This window comes from Bidens hawaiensis, unplaced genomic scaffold (assembly GCF_021521415.1).
Source record: "Bidens hawaiensis isolate Kalapana, Puna unplaced genomic scaffold, B.hawaiensis_p1.1 tig00028500_1, whole genome shotgun sequence".
In the NCBI taxonomy this organism is placed as follows: Eukaryota; Viridiplantae; Streptophyta; class Magnoliopsida; order Asterales; family Asteraceae; genus Bidens; species Bidens hawaiensis.
In genome coordinates this window covers 155,611-165,358 of record NW_027494661.1, presented here as the reverse complement: position 1 = coordinate 165,358, position 9,748 = coordinate 155,611, and positions in this window count along the sequence as shown.

The following is a 9,748-nucleotide window of genomic DNA, read 5'->3' as shown; positions in this document are numbered from 1 at the left end:
CCTGGTGTTTGGGGATGGGTACAAAAGCAGGTTAAAGTTTATATTTCGGGTTAAAAGTGCCAAAACAATAAAGATATAACTATAAATAAAAATTTAATAATAATCAATCAATTTAAACTCGATAAACGAAATAACCCGAACATCGAATCGAGTCGGGTGAAAGTAATAGTTCGAAAACCCGAGTTGTTGCATCTAAGAATGGCCGGCAGAATCAACCATAAGTAGACAGTTGCTAAGAATACTAATAGCACAAATAACAAAACACAAGAAAACTCAAAAGATTTCTATTATATTAATGATCATAAAGGTACAATGGAAACTATGGGTTTCAGGTTTGGAATGTCTGGTGCGGCTGCTAGGTCAAAGAATAATCAGTAAAGTTCACAAAAGGTGTGTAAGAGGCGTCCCTTATTAATGAGACATCGTATTCCGTTTATAGGCACGCTGGTATTCCTTCTAGAAACTCTAATCATTACATGACAATCCGAAAATTATTGAAAGTGTCAAAGTAGGTCTTCGAGTAACCTGGTTCCTTTGTCAAGTAGACATAGTAATCCTTGAGTGTGCTCGGATCATTACTTCAAGCATACTTAACTAAGAAAATATTCTTCTCAAGCAGACTTAAATCTTCATAATATATCTAAAGTTTGCTCGGATATATCCCACGAGCAAACTAGTTCTTACTCGGATCTCTTCAATCTTTGATTTGGTCTTATATGAACAAACTAAGTATACTCAAGTACTGCAGCTTGCTCAAGAGTGAACTATGCTAGAAGTAATACTTAGTATAATTTCCAATAACTCCCTACAAGCATACTTGAGATCAAATATTATTTTATATTTGCTCTAACCACTAAGTTACTTGTAAACTTAGTTTAAGCTCAGATATATCAAGAGTTTTCTCTGATACAAAAATGTGCTTGATAGAAGAACAACTTTGCTCGACGAATTGTAGCTTGCTCTAAGCTTAGCACTTAGAAGAATTCCAGAACATGACCTTACTCGCATAAGATATCTTGATCAAGATAGTAAATATCTTGCTTGGAGAGTCTAAGTTTGCTAGAGTTCCATACTCACTACTACAAACACAGGTATTTGCTACGAACAAAATTGGTAGCAACTTTTGCAACGACATAGCTACGGATTAGCTACGCGCATATTTAGCTATGGTTTAGCTACGAATATTTTGTTGCAAATGAAAACGGTAGCAAAATCAGGAGCATAACTTATAGCGAAATCGAGAAAATAAGTTTTTCATAAAAACTTGACAAATCCATAGAAAAATTGATAAAATAAGTATTTAAAATAAAAAACTTGAACAAATTTGTAGCAAAATTCGTAGCAAAATCGAAAAAGTAAATATTGAAAGAAACTTGAAAAAAATCGTAGCAAAATTTGTAGCAAAATTAAGAAAATATATTTTAAAAAAATAACTTACACAAATTCGTAGCTAGATCCATAGCAAACTCAAAAAATAAAATATAAAATGAAAAAGAAATAAAAGAAATAAAAGAAAAGAAATTGACATACTCTAGTAAATTTTCATAGCAAATCCGTGACAATATAATCACACCAATTTGGTTCATGAAAGGTAAATTTTAAAAAGGATGAAGTACGTAAACATTTGGTTAACTAAAATTAACAAATATAAAGAATGATTTGTGGCTTCTCCCTAGTGGAGCAGTGGCTCCCTCGTCTCCTTCTGTGTCCGAGGTTTGGAACACTCTTTTGACATGTTAATCTGGAAAATGAAATATGTTAATGATGTGTTATACTTTTTTATGAAATCTAATAACCCAACATGTTATTGTTAATCTAAAATACGATATCTTTTTATAATGTATTATGCTATTATGAACTCTGATAATCGTGAGGTGGAGGAGGGCGACAAACCAAGACCTATTTTCCTGAAAGGCACATAATTGTTAAGAAAAATTATATATATTATATATGTGTTGTGAATATAATTTTATTTTAATACCTAACACTTAAAAATCACTTCTTGGTGCAATAGATAAAGTGATTGTATATGGATTAGTGGTCACATGTTCTAATCTCATTGTTGGTGTTTTTATTTTTATAAAAGAAAACGTTTTTTTTTGTTTCATATATGTTATTTTAGTAACTTTTTATTTTTATATTTATAAATTTTGTCTGTATTGGGAGTTGAGAATGCAACCCAATTGATAAAATTGTCAAATTATTTATCATATAATTAAAAACATGATTTCATAATTCATTTTCTTTGCTCATTCCAAGCTGCGATATTAAAAGAGTTTTCCGAGACGACCCTATATGCAGGGATGAGCACGGTACAGAAAATTCTGATCACGAAAATCACCAAATCTTGGTACCGGTACCGAAAATACCGATCCCGAAAATCATCAAATCTTGGTACCGGTACCGGTATTCAAGGTCAAATTTCGGGATATACCGGTCCCGTATCGTACCGATCCTGAAACTCAAAACCATGGTACCGATTTCGGTATCAGTACCAGTACCGGATTTTCTCATCCCTACCTATATGTATGTATATTTGTGCGTCAGTGCTTAGCATTGCTCTCGGTAAATATTTGTATCAAGTCCTTATTATTCGTCCATTGAGAACTCGCAAAGTGCTTGGCATTGCTCTCGGTAAAGTATTTGTATCAAGTCCTTATTAACTATCCATTGAGAACTCGCTTAGCCACACTCGCATTACGACCTATCTTAGTCAACCACATTGAAACCTATTTAATCAAAGTCAAAATCTATTAGTTATTGACTTTGTTCATCAATTCAAGATAATCACTACTCAAATTTTAAAATCAATGCCCAAACCAGTTCACATGTAACATAATTAAAAGAATAATGGGCTGAAGTGCTAAACCATTAAGTGCCGAACTAGTAAGAGGTCTAAATGATTAAAAGACTCTGAACCAGTAAGTGCTAAACTAGTAAATGTTATTTGGTTGGACATTTAAATGACATTGCAGAATGACTATTTTACCCTTTAAACTATTTCGTGCTGAATAAAGTATATATATTTACTATTAGTCAAAATTCTTATTATGACCAAACATTCATTATAACCAATCAAAATACATGTTAAAACTAACTTTTATTATAACCGGTCAAAATACATCTTAAAACAAACTTTCATTATAACCAATCAAAATACATCTTAAAAATAGCTAACCAAGGCACTAACACAAATAATTAAACGTGGTTTCCACCCACGCGTTGCGATAGCGTTTGGGTTGGTTCGAGTAGAGATATACAACGGTATTACATAAATGCAACCAAATTATTTGGCTCTCATTTCACAATATCTTGCTTATTTCTTTTGTACAATCTAAGAGAAGCCAAAAGTTATAACCTTGTATGCATCTTGATAATCTACTACTTGCAAACACTAAAAATATGACCATCAAATAAAGGAAAGGGAAACTCTCACCATATATAAAAATAATTTACCTATCATGTCAAATTGCAAATGGCAATATAACAAGTTTGCCTTCTTGTGAAGAGTTTATGTTTAACTTAATCTGCATTCCATCAAAACGAAAACTCAATTAAATTTAAGAAACATTCACAATCTTTCTAATTTGGGGCTCACATTCCATATCCATAATGAGAAGATTGTCACAAACTACCAATTTTAAAACCTGTACTCAATCAGTACACTTGTCTAAACAACCAAGACTTACACTAGAAAGAACAAAATCCATACAAATTTCAAAACCTAAACACCTTAAACTAATAAATCAAATTGTGTATTCTTTCCAAACCCTAAGGAATACTAAATTCACAAAATTAACATACGCAGACTACAATACAACTCTAACTGCATATCAAAATAATATCATTGAGAAACAAATTACAATAGCAACATCAATACTACTATAACATCATTTTGTAAATATACAAAAGCTTCAAATAATGAATATATAGTAACCGATCAAGTGTTTCCGACTTGCAGTTTCTTCCTGACCTCTTCGGCAGCAACACGTTCACCGAAACCTGAGAGAATTTCCAGTCTAAGGTAGCCATATCCACATCGTTTACACCTTCCATCTGAGTTGAATCGCAGATTAAAAAATCTCAACTACAACCGTTCAATGAATACTTGTAAATCACAATTATGTTCGAGGAATCGAATCAATCAATCCATCATTTATACATATGTGGAATTTTTTCACATACACAAGCTGTATCAAAATAATTAACATTTTGTCGAACACATGGTATTCATACCAAATATATCAAACAAATGTACATTTACTTCAGAATTAAGGCATGTCATAGACACAAAATAATTAACATTTTTATGTCTGATAACAGAAATGGTGAATCTTTCAAAACCATGATATAACTGAGATGATAAAATTATTGTCGTTGATCACGAAATGTTGCACCTTCCTCGCGTCGTGTACGATGTTGATGTCACCGAATATTGAACTGTTGTCTGCAATTGTTGCCGTTGAAGATCGTCACAATCATCGTAGTTGTGGTAGACGGATCTAGAGGTGAAGATCGGTGGTGATAGAAAGGGGCTAGGGAATGTTTTTTGACGAACTTGTATGTTAGGTAAAGGGTATGCCGGCCATCTGAACCATTCAACAATATTTTGGAGCTGAATCATTAAGAGGAGTCCTGAAACATTAAGATGTGTTACTTTGATCAGCCAAACAGTCTGGATATGAGCGAATCAGATGTAGACCTCTTAATGGTCTCATTTAGACCTAAAAAAAACACCCCCCCCCCCCCCTAAGTGTGGTTCAAATTTTGCTACGGACAAATTCATAGCAAATCCATAGCAAACACCCATTTCTCTAAGGATTTGCTACGAATATGGTTCGTGGGTACAAGTCCTGTACAAATGTTGCTACAGTTTTGCCATAAATGCGTCTTTATTATAGCTAAATACCTAACAATTCTGATGCCAAACTTGGGTATAAGTTTTTGCTACTAATCTATCTTCAAATGTAAAAGGTTTTTGTTACGATTTGTAAGGTTTACTATAAAAGATCACACAAATTTAGGGACTAAAGTGAAATATTTTGAAATTCAACTATGGTAAAAGTGCAGTTACGGGTTTATCTCTTCCCAAATATTTCTCTCCTATATTTTCCTTTAATAGTTCCTAATTTCATGTTGTAGAAGTATATATTCTTTTAATTGTATATGTAAAAAATTATTAACGAATAAAAGGCACCAGTTTTTCCATATTTGCTAAAATTTTCTCCCAATATATGAAACATAGTAAAGATAAATATCAAACCACATAATATAAAATATTCGTTATCTAAAAGCAATAGAATTTTATTATTTTCAGATGAAATACATAAAAAATATTTGTCACAGTTTTCGTTAAAACAACTAAAATCTCTTGTTGCTTTTGAAGAATAACCTCCATTCTTTTGCCGATTTTCTCCACCAAAGCCAGATTGTCCAACTCTATTGTTTGTCTTTCAAACTGTACACTTAGAATTAATAATTAGCACATCATAATATATAACACATTAATTAAAGATCGGGTAAGCTGGATTAGATGAACTCAACCCCTCTTATTGATCTTTAATTTCCAATTCCTAACCAAGATTACACAAAATAAAATTGAAAGCCTAAAGCAAGGGCCTTTTTTAGCTTTAAAAGAGATGTCTGAAGACGTGCAAAAGAAATCTAGGTTGGTGGTAACCTGACGACTTAGATGAGTTTAAGAATAAAAATACAACATCGGCATAATAACAACTAAGTAACAATCCTCACCTTTGAGTACAACAGCATCTACTGTATCCCCTTCCCAATCGAATACACCTTCAACAATGGTTATATTTTGTTTATTATCAATTTCCCAACGGTATTTGGTCATATTCAGGAAACAGAGCGTTGATTGTTGTTAGGATTTCTTCGGAAAGAAGATGTGTGAACGGGTATGTTGGAAAGAAGATGTGTGAATGGGTATGTCGGAGGGAAATTAGGGTTGTGAGGAAATAATTTGGATTTTAGGGTGGGAATTATATGGAGGGAAATTTTAGAATTTGGAGGGGTTAATTGTTTTAATGAACATTGATTCTTTTTTAACATAAATTCAAAAAATATTTTGCCACAACCAAAATCCAAATTCTAAAATTTCCCTCCATATAATTCCCACCCTAAAAATCCAAATTATTTCGCCACAACCCTAATTTCACTCCGACATACCCATTCACATATCTTCTTTCCGAAGAAATCCTAACAACAATCAACGCCCTGTTTCCTGAATATGACCAAATACCGTTGGGAAATTGATAATCAACAAAATATAACCATAGTTTAAGGTGTATTCGATTGGGAAGGGGATACAGTAGATGATGTTGTACTCAAAGGTGAGGATTGTAACTCAGTTGTTATTAAGCCGATGTTGTATTTTTATTCTTAAAGTCATCTAAGTCGTCAGATTACCACCAACCTAGATTTCTTTTGCAGGTCTTCGGACATCTCTTTTAAAGCTAAAAAAGGCCCTTGCTTTAGGCTCTCAATTTTATTTTGTGTAATCTTGGTTAGGAATTGGAAATTAAAGATCAATGAGAGGGGTTGAGTTCATCTAATCCATCTTACCAGATCTTTATTTAATGTGTTTGTATTAATGTGTTATATATTATGATGTGCTAATTTATTAATTTTAAGTGTAGAGTTTGAAAGAAAAACAATAGAGTTGGACAATCTTGCTTTGGTGGAGAAAATCGGCAAAAGAAAGGAGGTTATTCTTCAAAAGCAACAAGAGATTTTAGTTGTTTTAACGAAAACTGTGACAAATATGTTTTATGTATTTCATCTGAAAATAATAAAATTCTATTGCTTTTAGATAACGAATATTTTATATTATGTGGTTTGATATTTATCTTTAGTATGTTTCATATATTGGGCGAAAATTTTAGTAAATATGGAAAAACGGGTGCCTTTTATTCGTTAATAATTTTTTACATATACAATTAAGAGAATATATACTTCTACAACATGAAATTAGGAACTATTAAAGGAAAATATAGGAGAGAAATATTTGGGAAGAGATAAACCCGTAACTGCACTTTTACCATAGTTGAATTTCAAAATATTTCACTTTAGTCCCTAAATTTGTGTGATCTTTTATAGTAAACCTTACAAATCGTAACAAAAACCTTTTACATTTGAAGATAGATTAGTAGCAAAAACTTATACCCAAGTTTGGCATCAGAATCGTTAGGTATTTAGCTATAATAAAGACGCATTTATGGCAAAACTGTAATTTGTACAGGACTTGTACCCACGGACCATATTCGTAGCAAATCCGTAGAGAAATGGGTGTTTTCTACGGATTTGCTATGAATTTGGCCGTAGCAAATACCTGATTTCGTAGTAGTGACTTAGCATTTTCCGGGGAGGTTGTAAGATTCCAATTTTTTCCTTGTCAGTTCCTTAGACCCAATAATCTTCCCCTAGATTGGAACAAACTCAAATGCACCAAAACACATCTGGATTACATACACTTGTTTCAAAAATACACATCAAATCCTTAAAAGCAGCAAATTACATTACTTGAAAGAAAATTATTACATAACATAATTTTGCCTTGAGGGCATTACATTTCAAATCAAAATACAGAAAAAACAACACCATAAAATAAAATTACAAGTTATTCAATGATTGTCTTTATAGCTTGATTACCTGAACTTCATTTTTGATTCTTCTTTCTTTCTTTCTTGATCCTCTGATTTCTTACTACAGTAGCTCTCTGTTGAAACATATTGAGTTCTACATGAAATGGGTGTACTTCTGCCAAGTCCCATTCTTTCATATCAGTTAAATCATCCACATGCATGTATTCCAAATCATAGTCAAGTTCAATTATTCCCAGCTACATGCCATCAGAGTTCCTTAAAAGAACCTTGTCAATTTCTTTTCACACACAATTTGAGCAATTTTTTCGTTTCTTTGCACCTTATACATTCTGAATAACCCTTTTAATACTTATACATTCTTTCATTGTTGGTTTGGGTTTGCTTGGTTCCTTTGTCTACATGAACGAGTATTATGAGAGTCTGATTTCTCTCAATATCTTTTCTCTTTTTTTCTTTCAGCTTCAGTAATCTCAAGCTTTCTTCTTTGTTGAACATAATGAATCTAGCTCTGTGTTGATCTCTCAAATAATTTAACAATTCATTTTTTAGCTCCAGCAAATTTGTTCCTCTGTTGATAGTCAAATAACCTTACATTAGCCATTTCAGTCAATTGTTCAACATTAAAGTCTCTGAAATCATCTTTGAAGATTATTGTTTTTAAAGCACCACTTTTCATGAACACCTTTAATGTATTTGTCTTGGAATCATAGTACAAATCTTTAGGTAAGTCCACATCACTAGTTGGGCATTGTTCTCTTTCATGCATAGATCTGGTAGTAGAAATGAGCACTCTTGAAATAGAAGGTCTTGATGAGTATCCTCTTGAGGAAGATGAGAATCCCCGTAATTAGGTACATAGCCACTTTTCAGGTTAGCTTGTCTTACATACTCACTCACTTCTTCAGGTGTATCATATGTTCTTCCTATATTCTTATTGTCTTTCTCCCTATCCCTCACATTAGCCAGGTATATTTCTGTTATCTCTCCATCTTTCATCATAATTAAGGAAAGGTAGTTTCATCCTCTTTTAGACAGATGAGTGATCATTTTCATTGTTTCTCTGTCAAAAGCTAGCTCATCATTGAAGAGTTCCTCCTTAAGTTTAATTTAAGTTATTTCCTTCACATATTCTCCTTTTCTTTTCTTTTCACTAGTTGGTTTGGAAGATGAAGATTTTGATTTCTCTTGAGCACTTTCCTTTTATTTCATCATTTCCTCCCTATATTTTTTTAATTCACTCTCATACAATTCTTTCGTTTGAGATCTAGTGAGTTTATTGAAGTCATCTTCACTTACACCTCTTGCAAACAATAAGATTCTCAGCAAGTTTTATTGATCAGCTTAAAGCACAATCTTTTCATTCTTAGCTCTTTCTTTGTGTTTTCTTTCTTTCATTTGTTTAGCAACTATCTTTTCTTCATAAGCAATCCTTTTCTTGACCAATTGAAATTCGGCTTCAATTTCTTGTTTTATCATTGAGTTCACAAATTCAAATGTATAACCATGTTCAACAAGATAACCAAACTTTCCACAATATTTCTTTAAGGCTTTTTTCTTTTCTAACAATCTCTTCTTCTCTTCATCCTTCTTGTCTTGCGCTCTTCTAGCAGTTTCATTTCTTTCCCTTTTCTTTTAAAGCTAACACAAGCTTTGTTTTGTCTTTTGGATTCATTTTCTTCACATGATCTGGATCATAGTTATAATTTTTTAATAACTCAATTTGATGCTCAAGTAATTTGCTATATTCAACTCTTTTCTCCTTCTATTCTTGATTACTTTATTTAACGGATACTCAAGATCATTGTCATTTGGCTTTTTGATTTGTTCAAACTTCGTACCATATTTCATTAAGGCTAATCCTTGGATCTTCTTTTCCGATATCTTCCATTCAAGCTATGATGTTTTCAAATTGTTGATGTGTCATGTGTATTTGAGGTGAAATGTGTTCAACATCCTTTTCTTCTCAGCTTCAACATTATCTTCATCACATATGACAAATTATCTAATGCATCAATTTTTGGTTCATTTTGATCAGGCATATCAACCTTTTCTTTCTCAACTCCTTTTCATTCTCATCTGATTCATCAAGCACAATATGCATATGTATAAAATCATCACCAGAAATG